We start from the raw sequence: 16,031 nt of genomic DNA, 5'->3' as shown, positions 1-16,031 counted from the left end.
ATATAAATAGTTTTTATTGTTAGTGTCCAAAAGACGAAAGATAAAATTTTTGAAAAGATTTTATCTTTTTACGCCAAAGAAGTATAACTTCTAACGCGTGTACATAATTATCTGTATCGTTCTTAAACAAGGAGTTTTATATTATTGCATATATATGGTACATTTAAGAAAATAAAGTATAGTGTATCATCGCATAAATCGCTCCTACATAAGCCCGATGGGCAAAATTTAAAATATTTCACTCAGGTAAGTTTACATCAACTTTATAAACTTTCCAAACATGTTACGTATATTACTGAATTCCTGTGCAACTTCGCGAGGAATATTGGCAAAGTTTTCATTTTTCTAACTCGGTTATTATGTCACAAGTTGAAGCGCCTGTGAAAATATTTTAAAAATTTTCCGCTATGAAACTTGAACGTGTAAATATGTCAAAGCTTGAAGTAGCATCTATATATGGATTTTATTTATTTATTTATTGAAGTTTACCACTACATACATGGTGCTATTTACTGTAATATGTTACAAGCTATCTTTTTTATCATTTAACATAAATGTTACAATAAATTAGTGGATTTGGTATTCCTCATACCAAATCCACTTAGGCTTAAGAATGCTTTCTTTAACATTACCAGCCCACCACCAGAATATATTCAGAAAAAGTACTCTTACACCCGTTGTAATCGCGAAGAATTCGAATGAGAGGTGCCTCCTATCATAGTTAAGAAGGGTTATTAGTTTTTGGCCATTATTTCAATTGGCATCATAAAAGTTCATGTTTTTTACATTAAAGTTGGTTTGATTCCCATACAAGGCAACTAATTTTTTGAAACTTTCTTTTAGTACAGTACCCAATCTACGATATTTACTTCCCTTCATGTCCCATAACTTTGAGACGCCCTGTATACGTATATCAGAAACCCACCAAAAACTATTAAATATAAATCAATCTTAATGAACGCTTTATCTCTAAAAGGACAGAAAACGTAGGCAATACTTTTATTCCTGTATTTCAATATTGTTACATAATATTTACATAACACGCCTTTTCACCTGAACACGTTCAATTTATGCAGAGTGTTAATAAAATTCTTATTGAATTGAATTTGCCAAGTTTTACGAGGTGACGCTAAGCAACGGAAGCCAGGACATAAAAGTGCCATAATTCTATGCAACATATATAAGGACAGTTTATAGCTCTGAGATGTTGACTAAAGCTCTATGAAAGCGCGAAGCTCATATACTCATAAACTTATGTACGCAACACAAAGTAAATAGGTCAACTATAATTGGATAAAAATACCTATTATTTCTTAACTTATACATCGGATATACAATTTTAAACTCAATTTTTATATTGTACTAGTTGACCCGGCGAACTTTGTTCCGCCTTAATGGCAATAAATAAGCAGTTTGGGTTTTTTTATTGGAAAAAATACAAAAAAATTAAATACCTACATTAATCATTCATTATTATTTCTGTATTTTAGTACATAGGTTGCTCTTCACTTAAGTACCTTGTGATACACATTTTTTCATTTTTTGTTTTATTATCAGGCGCAAAAACAAACAACGCTGATGGTCTTCCGACCCGTGAACATGCCACGTATAATTGACCATGGGAAAAACATGAATGTTCTAGATTTAAACCACAAACTTTTAAGGATTGGCCTTGTAATTTGTTGATGGTCATGGCAAATGCAAGACGTATCGGAAATTGAAGTCTTTTAAATTCAAACGGCATATCGGTTGGGATCATAGGGATCCTCGGAATAAGAACTTCCTCACCTTTGAATTTTCCTATCATTATCGTAGCGTAAATTACATTGTTCTTCAATTTTCTAACCACCAAACGCATACCATTATGTAGTTCAGGTCATCTACATCTTTATTCTTTTTCTTCTTTTTTATCAGTAAGCAATGTAACTCTCATGTTTGTTGTCAGCTGCAGTTTCGTCACATAGCGCCATAGATTTGACGATTTGAGGCAAGCGTTTATTTCGTCGACAGCCGTAGATCTTGGAATTACTGGCAGTATTTGGCGGAAATCGCCAGACAGTAAAATCATTGCTCCTCCAAAACATCTCGATTCATTGCGTAAATCTTTTAATGTTCGGTTAAGTGCTTCCAATGCACGTTTATGCGCCATTGTGCATTCGTCCCAGATGATGATTTTCGATGCCGCTAAAACTTTGGCCATTGCTGAGTGTTTTGCAATATTACACGTTGGTTCTCCAATAGTTTGAAGATTTAACGGTAATTTTAATTCTGAATGAGCCGTACGGCATCCTTCTAACAATGTGGCTGCTATTTCAGAAGAAGCAACTGCAACCGCTATGTTGGATCTCGCCCGAACAGTTGCTAAAACTAATGACATGAGGAATGTCTTGCCAGTTCCACCAAGGGCATCTAGGAAATATAAACCACCATTTTCATCATCGTTTGCCTTCATTAAAGTATCATAAACTTCCTTTACTCGATTAAATGCGTCATTCGACAACAACAACAAATAGAAACATTCATCATTCTTTGGATGAACTGTATACATACGACCATACCGAGTTTTATAGTTCTCTTCACTGTTTATACGAATGGGCAATAGCACTATCATTATAATTAAATTGTAAATTGTAAAAATAATTAAACGTATTTATTTAATAGAAATATTTTGAATATTGATTTCTTACAAATATCAAATTGTCATATATACGTCATTACATAGCTGTCATTATACGTCAATTACATAGCTATCATTTGCGTTTTATTATTCCAAGTCTGATTCTTATTTGTTATACCACTTTTTATAGTGACTGACGTTTCATGTCAAGTCCCACGGGAACGCTGTCGAACGGGATAAAAAGTATCCTATGTCCGTCTCCTGGCTCTAAGCTACCTCCATACCAATTTTCACTCAAATCTGTTCTTTCGTTCTTGAGTTATAAGTGGTGTAACTAACACGACTTTCTTTTATTATATTGTATAACCCTTATTCATTCGAAGAGCAGTGTTGGCCTAGTTGCTTAAGTGTGCGACTCTCATACCTGAGGTCGTAGGTTCGATCCCCGGCTGTGAAACAATGGAGTTTCTTTCTATGTGCGCATTTAACATTTGCTTGTCCCAACCCAAAAAGTCGACGGCATATGTCAGGCACTGGAGGCTGATCAGATCTACTTGCCTTTTAGATTTAAAAATGATCATGAAACAGATTTAGAAATCTGAGGCCAAGACCTAACATGTTGTAGCGCCATCGATTTATTTTTATTTTTTTAACCCGAATTCATTACATTATTTACATATATCGTCTTTGTTTATTTGTTGCAAATGAATTGATAAACCAGATTTGATATTTTACTAAATGTCAAGTATTCATCCAAACACAAAGAAATAAAATTTACTCCAGTCTTCCAGATCTAGGACAAGGATATTAATTTATAAGATCTAAAACAAAGTGTATGCATAACATTATACAAGAAAATATGACACATTACATCAAGCAAGTGAAAAAATTAATCAACCACAAATAATAATAATAACTAAAACTAAACATAAGTTTAAACACCATTAAGAGCAGCAAGAAGATTGGTTTAAAACATATCAATATATCAATGTTAGTAATGTAGTTGTAATAGTAAAAAATTATTACTTTTATTGACTGGAATTACTGTTTACTGAACCATTAAAAGTAGAAGATAAGCTAGCTGTAGTAGGAAATACTAGTAACTCTAGGATTACAAAAAAAAGGAAAATTTTGCAAGAAAGTTATTATAACTCTAAATATTACGTTTAGTTCATGAAAATCTTAACTATTTTTAAATTGAAATAATATTTTATTACGGAATACACATTCAAACATAAACATAAAGCACAGTTTCACCAGTTTTTATTTTTGATTCTCTATTTATGACTATAATTCAGTCTGTGTCAAGGATGGCACGTCTTTGAGTCAACTAGCAAAGACGAAATTCAGTCTTAAGTCTATTTCTGCCTTCGCGTGACCCTGCTTTATTTTGATGACTCAGGGCCTTTTCCTCTTGACCTATGACATCTGTAACTTGACCTATTTTATGTTTTTCACATTTTAGTATAATTTCAATGTAAACATAAATTTATTGGTTACATCGCCATTATTTTTAAGTTTCCAATTATGACATATTTCTTCTAACCTTTTATTTTTAATGAAACTACAAATTATAGGTAGTATTTTATCGTTAACTAGCAGACTCGGCCAAGCGTTGCTGTGGCTAAGGTTTTTGTTATATTACATAGTAGTAAATTAATCAAGGGAAACCGTAGGAGAACTTATGTGAAACGTTGGTACCACGACACGGACCTAAACTAAACTACCTTTAACTCAGCGCCATCTCTTAGAATTGTATCAAATAATAAACAAATAATTTGCAATAAAATAAAATTGCGACTATAATTAAAGATCTTACCTATCCTATCTCTCTAGTTGGATCGAACTGCACATGGTGTGCGAATTTTATTATAATCGGTTAAGTAGTTAGGAGTGCATTGAGGACAAACATTGTGACACGAGATTTATATATATTAAGATTAATAAATAAATTTACCCAATACTCATTAATAATAATTACCCAATAATTATACAATCGAATCGACAAATCAAATAAACGAATAAAATGCTTTTAGACGGATTTAATTTAACATTGTTTATTTATAAGCCCTGCGACACAGGATATATACAAATGCAGTAGAAACGCCGTTTCTCGGACAGGTAATGTCACGGGCAGCTTCCAGTTTTAATTATATTCTAAAGTCCACATTTAACTTGTTTTAAACTAAATTGCCAGAATTGAAAATGTGTTCTAGTCAGTACGGAATAATAAAATAAGTTTGTTATTGAAGTTTGAAATTTCGTTCAATTTCCATTTTGTGTATGTTTTAGATATAAATTTTATCATACCTCGGTTCCTTTAAAGTCGAGATTAACATGCCATGCAGTATTTTTTTATTATTTTTCTTAACATTACAATCAAGCCTAACATAAGGCTTGACATCCCATGCCGGCTGTATGCCGGCACCAATCGAATCCGATTTTTTTTTAATAAAAATAATAATATGCATTCATAAATATTTTCAAACATTCATATTTATTTAGTTCAAAATTCGCTATAAAAAGTTCTGGTTTCCGGCTATTACTTTGTATCCATTGTTTAAGCATTCAATGTGTTAAACAACTGTAAGACAATATTACATTGTCCACACATTACATTTCTCAACCGCAAGACTTAAGTGTTAGATATTATTGAAGTTTGTACAATCTCAGTTATCCAAAAGTTATATCCTAAGTACGCTTCGACTAAGGATATTAGCAGAAATAACTTTAAACGTTGCAATGCGCCATCTTGGACTTGTGAGGTTAATTAGTAATATTTAAGTTTAGCCAACATACAACTTTACTATCTTCGGCACTTCTACTTCACCGATACTGTTAATATTAGTATTATGAACGGGAATGTAAAACAAAAAAGGATATCTAAGACTTTCACTAATTATCACTCGCCCTTAATCTACTTTTAATGTGGAGCACCGCATTTCATAAAATGGAAACATTGACTAACAAATAAAATATATGTGTAGACTTAGATATTCAGACTCGTATTTGAAAAATTTGCCTGGCTAAGAAGGTATGCCATCTCTGACATGTCAAAAAATGATAGCTGTCAGAATTCTATGGAGTGATAAATCAAATGTTTAAAGAACTTTATTTCTCATTAGAAAAAACGAGAAACTTAATATTAATATGTATATGATATATAGATATATATATATATGAGCGAGATACACATCGCCATTAGCCGTCTCAACTTAGTTAACTATGTTCATTAAATAGTATAATCTTTTCACCGTGGTAAATATGATCTGGATTAGAGATAACTATGAAATGCTCTATGTTTTGTAATTACCATAGCTGAACTAGGGTAATTTTGATTGGATAGCCAATAAAGTAAGAGGTGAATAAAAGAAATGTGTGCTTGTACACATGTACACGCATGACATAATTATTCGAAAAATTATCTACTAAATGCAACTTTACAGAAATAACAAAACAACAAAGAAGAAGAGGGTGTCCTGGAAAAAGGTGGATAGGAGATACAGAAACCCGAATCAAGAAAGAAAGCCATGGATAGAGAAACTTGGAATAAGCTAGAGGAGGCCTTTACCAGTGAAACGGAATTTAACTCTTTCGCTGGTAAAGGCCTGCTCTAGCTTTTCTCAATTCTACTCAAGGAAGTAAGAATAACAAGCTACAAGAAAAATAATTTATACAACAAATTTAAACAGTATATATTATTAACATTTGTAAATATTTTAAAATAAACAGGCTTTATTATTATAAATGTGTGGTCGCGCTTCATAGGGGCTGACATACTCCATATTATAATGTGATTTAGCTTTCACTTGTAATCAACAAAATTACAAGCTGTCGTTCATTCATTGTAATCAGCCATTTAACAAAAAGCCACGCAAATTGTATGCAGCTATAATTACTTAATTGAGGCAAATGAATGAATCTTAAAACAAAATATAGTCAGCCATACTTGAACCTCTCCTATTTTTGGTCTAAACAGGGTGGCTTCGATGACAATGATGACTATGTGTTCTTTTACTTCTATTACAAGTATACTTGCATAAACACAGCGAGATCTGTATTGGTGTACAACCGTGATACGAAAGCTCGACCACAAGGTGCGTACTCATATAGTGTAATCATAGTCTAATAGCTGGACGTTAAATTTAATAGAATGTAATAATTTGATAATCCTTCGATCCTTCTCAAATGTACAGGTTTTTATTGGGGGTGTTTGCGTTGCGTTCATTTATTTGTAAGTAAGCGATTATAATATATAATAAAGCTACATTATAACTATTTGATATACATATATATACGAGTAATGAAATAAACAATTTTGAAATTATACCAAATCTTAATTGACCAAGACAATTGAATGATAGGCAATCGTTTTTATATTTGTCTATGTAGGTACATTTTAAGGTTTAAAAGAAAATAATAATATTTTGTTTAGCTTTTAATGAAAAAAGTACTGTTCAACGTATAGCGGCAAAGTTTTAATTTCAAAATATTTTATGGTAGGGGAGCCCACGATGCTAAATGGGGATTTACTCGAGCGTCGTGGAGACCTATTGGGTTGCAAAGCTTAGATGATAAGAAGAAAAAAATGTTATATGATATATACCTTTTCATCGGTGGGGAAAGCGGCTATAGATGTTTAAATATGTAAAAAAAAACTGTTGCATGGACATACTCGAGCGCGTCAGATATTGATAGCATCAATGTCCTACGTATTTTTAATAATGTACGTATGTTAATCTGACCATTTGCATGATGGGGGTGGTTGTACGTAAGGGTTAAAAATGAAAAAAAAAAATTTAATCGAGCGCGTCAGGTTTTCAAAGGGGGTGTTAAGTACACCAAAACAAAAGCTCTCATTCAATAATCTGACGATTTCGATCTGACGCAAACTCGCAGCCATTATTATAATGTGCAAAAAAAATTCGCCATTTTGAAATACTCGAGCGCGTCAGATTAAGATATATATGGTTCAGATTTATATTCTAAACGTACTGTCTCATAATCTGACGATTATCTAGAGGGATTTGCCTGATCTGACAAAAAAAATATTAGAAAAACGGTTCACCCTAAAGGCCATCCCTGCAATTCCATTCCTGGGCGCTTAAAATTGTACTTATGAGCTTGCTGAGTTCAAAGAAATAATATTTCTATGCGTTTGAGTTGTCCCAGCTCGAAAGTCTGATAGAAGTTTCATAGAACACTATTTTTGAAATTTTCAAACCCCAATAACTTTTGAATGGATCAAGCAATTTTCCCGCGGTTGACAGCGATCGACGCATTTTTTAAGCTCTAATTATTTAATTTCATCAAAAACGATAATCCGATAAGAAATGTCGAAGTTATGTGATAGAAACACTTTTTTCGGTTTTCTTTCGTTCACAATATCTCTCGAACGAATCAACCGATTTTGACCAGTTTGGTGGCGATCGACGTCGTTTTTTAAGCTTAAAGGTGGATTAGTTAATTAGATTAATTTTTGAAGTTGATGGATAAAGCCGTTTAAAAGTTATTGCAAAAAAACACTTTCAAAAAAACAAATTGTTATTTTTTTAGATTTTTCAAAATTTCTCAAAATCTATCGGTCCGAATCGGTTCAAATTCACATGAAATCTAATTTTGAGGGAAACGCGGAGAAGGAAATGTAGGCATCACGCAGCTGCACGCGTTTATCGCACGAACTTTATCGACGAAATTTTGTTATTTCGGCTTGCGGAAATCGTCAGATTATATATTTTTCAATATACTTGAATTATTTCATTCAAAATATAAAAAAAATTAGCTACGCTCGAGAATGTCAAGATGACGTTTTTTTTTTACAACTTTGCTGCCCTCCCCTCTCTTTACGTTACTCTCAAATTGTCAGATTAGTGGAATATACACTTTTTAGGATGTGATTAACTCACACTACCTTAATCTGACGCGCTCGAGAATGTCTGATGATCAATTTTTTTTTACTAATCTGATCCTGTATCCTTCACGGGCGGCCTTATATATGGGCCTCATATTTGGTGGAGGTACTTAACCGGGTACAAGGTATCCCCCTGTATATTAATCTGCCGCGCTTGAGTAAATCCCGAAATCCCCTCTTGGGCTCCCCTACTATTAAAAACGTTAATATCTGTAGTTCATTCGATTTGCGAATATTACTAGATATACAAATAGTCAACTATTTGATAGTCAGTAGTAATAATGATTTATAGTCATTATTAATATGAATGATATTCAAAGATAATCGATTGATTCGTCAGATTCGAATCGCTCGAAAGGAGCTGATACTGGGGAGCTCTGCCCCAGATGTAAGAACATGTCCATTTGGGGACAAATTTGTGCTTCATAGAGTATCAAACGGTGGCCCGTTGTACCATCTCACCTTTTTCAGTACACCAAGCTTCTTAAAGGCCAACTCAGCCTTTCCTTCCTAATGACCGCGAAACTGAACGACATTCGATACTTCAGCGCCCAGTGTTCCGATGCTAGCTGAGACTTTAAGGAGAGTGTCATCAAATAGAGGAGTAGCGATAAAGGGTGTTTTTTTAGCGGAAAATGCGCCAACTTTTTCTTTTTGAGGTCAAATTGGACTCGATTTAGTCTACCCCACTCCGTAAGCGAAAAAGCTGGAAATCCAGGTGCAGGCAGCAAATTGTACAGATTGATTTAGGGCATGTCTTATATAGCGACGATAAGCACTGAGTTTCAGATCTCTACGCGACAAAGTCCTAGCAGTAATCTTTATTTCTTGTGGTAAGAGTTTTGCTTCAAATTTCTTTATACGTTGAAATAAATTAAAGTATTTATGGCCAGACTAGAAAATCCTTAATTAATTGTTCAAAAATCAAAGCAAAAATGGAATGGACCAAGAAGAAAAGGGGGTCCTACAAAAAGGTGGAGTGAAGATAAAGAAGCACAAATCAAGAATGAAAGCCATCGATATCCCTATCTTATACTTGAAAGAAGCTGGGGCAGATCGGTACCAGCGAAAGATAATCTATAAATTCTCTCTCTGGTAACGATTTCCCTAGCTTTTATCAATTCTACTCAAGGAAGTAAGAATAACGAGTAACAAGAAAAACAATTTATACAACAAATTTAAACAGTATATATATTATTAACATTTGTACAGAACGTAAAATATATAGGCTTTATTATTATAACAGTGTGGTCACCCTTTATTATATAATTCATAACACAACATATTATAATGACAATAAACTTTCACATGTAATCAACAAAATTACAACCTGAGGTTAATTCATTGTAATCACCCATTTAATGTAAGTTTTAGCAAAAGACCAAGCAAATCCTATGTTACCATAATTAGATTGGTATTTCAGACGTAGCAATTGGCGGAGCATATTTTATTTTATTTTCACATTAAGGTACAGAAACAGAAAACAGACTGACTACATACATAAAATTATTACATACTAAACAACATTTAAAAATCTGACTTCCAGTTATATCTGTACACAGCATTTACACTAAATATCAACTAAACAACATACACATATCAAACCGAATGACAAAATAATAAAAAATAAAGGAAAAAATATATATATACATACACACACACACATGTATATACATATACATTAATCAATTAAATTAGTAATTAAGGTTACAAGTATTTACTATGAACTATCTTTTTAAATTTACAAATATTATTGTGAAAAATATCAACCTCAGCACACACAGCATTATAATATTTGCACATTCTTACGAGCGGAGCATTCTGGGAAACATTGTTATCAGTCATAGGTATAACAAATAATTCCTGGATGCGCACAGAACGCGTCGGCACCTTGATCTCCAGCCTCTCCAAAAGGCAGGTGTCAGATGAGCCATTTGCTATTTTATGCAAAGTGCATAGGTCGCTCACCCACCTCCTCCTTTCAAGACTAACCATTTGAAAGTGGGCAAGACGCTGGTCATATTGGTTTATTTTTCGCCTAAGACCATACTTATAGCACAATGCTCTGACAAACCGCCTTTGTATAGCCTCCAATCTATCTATATGAGTTTGGTATATCGGGGTCCATACCGCCGAACAATACTCAACTATGGTTCTCACGAGAGAGCTGTATAAGATAATCAAGGAGTCGGCTCGCCTGAATGGTTTAGCAGTTCTAAGGATAAACGATAGCATCCGGTTAGCTCTACTACATATATCATTGTAATGAGGTCTAAAAGACATAGCAGAGTCAAATAGCACTCCCAAGTCACGAATCACCTCAACTCTATCAACTAGAATACCCTTAACATTATATTTATACTGGATAGGGTTCCTACTTTTTGTAAACGTTATAACTCGGCACTTCTCAATATTCAGAACCATAAAGTTTTCATCGCACCAAGCAGAGATAGTATTAATATCCAATTGTAAGGTCTCACAATCTCTTTCATCGGATATACGTCTGAAGACTTTAATGTCATCTGCATATGCCAAACATTCACTGCTTATTTTGCTAAGCAAGTCATTCACAAATAACAAAAAGAGTAAAGGACCCAGCTTCGATCCCTGGGGCACGCCCGATGTTGCTAAAAAAGGCACAGATTTGTAACCACTCAGAGCAACCAGTTGGGTACGGTTCAAAAGGTAAGAACTTAACCATCTATATAAGTTCCCATGAATCCCCACATGCTGAGCCTTCACAAGCAATGCAAAATGGTCCACTCTATCAAAAGCTTTTGAGAAATCGGTATATATAGCGTCCACCTGCTTTTTATCATTAAATGATGAACATAAATAAGTAGAATAGCATAAAAGATTAGAGTTGGTTGACCTTCCAGTAACAAATCCATGCTGTCGTGGGCTCAATATATGTTTGAGATGGTTATACATATGGGTATAGATGAAACCCTCGAATATCTTAGCAAATAAGTCTAGAATACAGATAGGTCTATAATTCAAAACATCACCTTTGTCTCCAGATTTATACACTGGTGTAACTTTGGCTATCTTCCATAGGCTAGGAAATACTCCCTCGTGCAAAGATTTCTCAAATATAATCAATAACGGTGTAACAAGAGCAGTAGCGCAAAAACGAACAAAAATAGGTGGAATCCCGTCAAAGCCAGCACCCTTAGAGAGATCGACACTTTGTAACTTTTTTAACAATTCCTCTCTAGTTATCTGTAAATTACCAATAGAGAAGTTTGATGACGGAAAGCTAGGAAAGTAATTATTTGTGGTATTAGAAGAGTAAATTGATGAGAAATGACTAGCAAACAGGTTTACAATATCTTCACCCGTAGTACCAACTTTGTCTTGATAACACATTCGACCAGGAATATTATTGGTGATACGTTTAGATTTTGTGTAGCGCCAAAAAGCTTTTATGTTGAGTTTAACATCCTCTTCAATTCGTTCTATATATGTTCTGAAGCACCTCTTAATAACTTCTTTAGTTCTAGTTCTGAGCATAGAGAACTCGTCATAGTCCCTTGGGTTACCAAATCGCTTATATCTAATATGAGCTTTGTTTTTAGATGTAAGCAATTTAATTAAATTTTTGGAATACCATTGCGGATATTTATTGTTTGGACCATTAGACTTAGGAGTATATTTTTCTATGATTGAATGTATATTGTTGTAAAATAACAGAACAAATTCGTCACATCCCATATTAAATGAATATTCAGCCCAATCAATTTTCAATATATCCTTTCTGCAGCTTTCATAGTCAGTTTTACGAAAACATAGTTTTTTAAGCAATGTGTGCTGAATCAATGTAGAAGGAGTGGTTTGAAGTATTAGTTCAAATGTCGGATGGTTCTCATCTAGACGGCTCATGTGTAATGTCGGTAAAATTGTAAATAAGTCTGGACAGTCAGTTATAACTAGATCTAGTATTCGACCCTTATAGTTTTTATTGAAATTTAGCTGTCGCAACATAGTAACATCGAATAGGTCACACAAAGCTTTTGACTTTTCACAGCAATTGTTCAGAGGACAGCCAGTTTCAGTTGACCAGAGAACATTACCAAGATTAAAATCACCCAATATACAAGTCCTGTGATCAGACATGTCACCAACTATGCGACCACATTTCTGAATAAAATCGCAAGCTGCATTTGACGATAAATATCCAGGCAGATATGCAATACATAGATTCATAGTAAAATCGCCATTCAATGTGACTTGTACCCACAAGTCCTCAACACAGTCAGACTGCCAGTCATCTCTCAACAAAATTTTGAGTTTCTTAGAATAAGCAATTAGTACACCACCTCCATGATCCTTACCATAGCATATAGCAATATAAAAGTTGGACATCAAAGCAAAACTATTTGAAAAACACCAAAAGGAAGAGGACATCATAGAAAAAGGTGGATAGAAGATATAGAAACAGGAATCAAGAAAGAAAGACATCGATAGGGATACTTGAAAGAAGCTGGAGCAGATCGGTACCAGGGAAAGATAGCCTTTAAACTTTCTCTGGTAACGATTTCTCTAGCTTTTATCAATTCAAAATTGAAAGCAAAAATGAAATAGACCAAGAAGAAGTGGGCGTCCTAGAAAAAGGTGGATAGAAGATATGGAACACACAGATATAGAGCAGAAACAAGAAGATAGCCATCGATAGAGATACTTGAAAGAAGCTGGAGCAGATCGGTACCAGGGAAAGATAGCCTTTAAACTTTCTCTGGTAACGATTTCTCTACCTTTTATCACTTCAAAATTCAAAGCAAAAATGAAATAGACCAAGAAGAAGTGAGCGTCCTAGAAAAAGGTGGATAGAAGATATGGAACACACAGATATAGAGCAGAAACAAGAAGATAGCCATCGATAGAGATACTTGAAAGAAGCTGGAGCAGATCGGTACCAGGGAAAGATATCCTTTAAACTTTCTCTGGTAACGATTTCTCTAGCTTTTATCAATTTAAAATTCAAGGCAAAAATGAAATAGACCAAGAAGAAAAGGGGGTCGTATAAAAAGGTGGATAGACGATATTGAAGCACGAATCAAGAAAGAAAGCCATCAATAGAGATACTTGAAAGAAGCTGGAGCAGATCGGTACCAGGGAAAGATAGCCTTTAAACTTTCTCTGGTAACGATTTCTCTACCTTTTATCAATTCAAAATTCAAAGCAAAAATGAAATAGACCAAGAAGAAGTGAGCGTCCTAGAAAAAGGTGGATAGAAGATATGGAACACACAGATATAGAGCAGAAACAAGAAGATAGCCATCGATAGAGATACTTGAAAGAAGCTGGAGCAGATCGGTACCAGGGAAAGATAGCCTTTAAACTTTCTCTGGTAACGATTTCTCTACCTTTTATCAATTCAAAATTCAAAGCAAAAATGAAATAGACCAAGAAGAAGTGAGCGTCCTAGAAAAAGGTGGATAGAAGATATGGAACACACAGATATAGAGCAGAAACAAGAAGATAGCCATCGATAGAGATACTTGAAAGAAGCTGGAGCAGATCGGTACCAGGGAAAGATATCCTTTAAACTTTCTCTGGTAACGATTTCTCTAGCTTTTATCAATTTAAAATTCAAGGCAAAAATGAAATAGACCAAGAAGAAAAGGGGGTCGTATAAAAAGGTGGATAGACGATATTGAAGCACGAATCAAGAAAGAAAGCCATCAATAGAGATACTTGAAAGAAGCTGGAGTAGATCGGTACCAGGGAAAGATAGCCTTTAAACTTTCTCTGGTAACGATTTCTCTAGCTTTTATCAATGCTACTCAAAGAAGTTGAAAACGATGTATATAACAAGTGATGTATGTATAAAATGTATTTTGTTAACATTTGTAAAGATTGTAAAATAAACTGGCATTATTATTATTACAGTGTGGTCGCGCTTCAGTAGGGCTTGATATGCTAAATAGATATACATATTATAAAAACATTTAGCTTTCACATGTTACTAACAAAATTACAAGTCAAGTTTCATTCATTCTAATCACTCATATAATGTATCAGTTGATGTATTATATGAGTGATGTATGACGATCATAGTACTTGGGTATGAATTGCTTCAGTATAAAGTAACCCGACTGAATCTCTCGGCTGCATTGCTGCCAATGGCTGGCCATGCGTCATACTCGTGAACGGGTGCTACTTGTGGTGACTGGTCGTACTTGAATTTGTGTATGCGGTGATATTTGTTGTTTCTACTACGTATTTGCGTGTTGTTCCCACGAGTATGCAAGTGCGTGATCCTATTTCACGTGTCATATGGAACATGGTGTAATGTTTGCAGCTCCTTACAAACATTGTGTATAATAAGCTGTAAAAAGTCAAGTGACGTGTAGCAGTGGGGTATACTGGACTAAACTGGTTTTCAGGCTATATAAGCACGGCGCGCTGTATGGTCGGGCGCACTTCTTCGACGCTCGTACTAGATATAGGACGTTACTATTGTTGTTGAAATTGTGGTTAATTTCGTGTAATTTAATTTGGTTATTTTTAGTAATTTTATTTGTTAATTTCTTACTTCAGTAGTGGGATTCGTTCTCATTTCTGATTAGTTTAAATTAACGCCCACGTGGTTTTATTTTAGTCAGTTTGAAACGCGAGTGATATACGTTTAATAAAAATAATGGAGGGTAGGCGGTGAACACGTAAAAAAGAGACGGTGTGCCCGTCTCTGGGCTTGAAGAAACGTTACAGTCGATATTAAACCGTCAACCGACGCAAGCGACTGAGCTATGTCCACCAGTGGTGTCACCACAACAGTGCTCAGCAACACCACCGCGAGGGGATCGGCCCTTTGCACCGACATGCGCAACACCATCGGATTTGCTGCTTTCTTCCTTAAGTGACACTCGTTACCACCTGGTACTGACGGTTCGCACAATGGTACTGAGAACGCTCCGGTGCCAAGTTCAAGCAGCGCATGCGAGTCAAGCACTGATCTGGTACTTAATCAGGTGACCGACAAACTAGTAAGTGCGTTGAGCACAATTCTGGTAAGATCTAACTCCATTTATATTTCTAATTTTGATCCGTCTTTCAAATATTTCGATATATGGTGTGAGCAGGAAGACTGCGCGGTTGTCTAATTATTGGGATGACCGTGAGTGTGTATCTCTGATTGGATACTGTTTGAAAGGGGATGCTAAAGTGTGGCTAAATGAGTGGCTTAGTAATGATCATAGTTGAGAGAATTTAAATAGCTTTTTCCGTAGCGAGTAGCAAATATTTTATTCGACGTAATGACAACAGACTCTGATAGTTATCTCACGTATTGCGTGTTGTACGAGGAATGAGTGAAGAGTTAATTGTCGCAATAGTTATTTGGGGTATTAAGGACCCACAAGTTCGCGCCGCCGCGACTTGTGCTAATTTATCATCGGAAGGCTTAGTTAAATTCCTCTCATTATATACCAAGCCCCTAGAACCACGCTCTATAATACAAAATCACGTTAAAAGGCCAAATTTGCGAGATAATTTCTGAAA

The sequence above is a fragment of the Pieris rapae genome, chromosome 13 (genome assembly GCF_905147795.1).
Source record: "Pieris rapae chromosome 13, ilPieRapa1.1, whole genome shotgun sequence".
Lineage (NCBI taxonomy): Eukaryota > Metazoa > Arthropoda > Insecta > Lepidoptera > Pieridae > Pieris > Pieris rapae.
The sequence above is the reverse complement of the archived record's forward strand: the minus strand, read 5'-3'. Positions refer to the sequence as shown.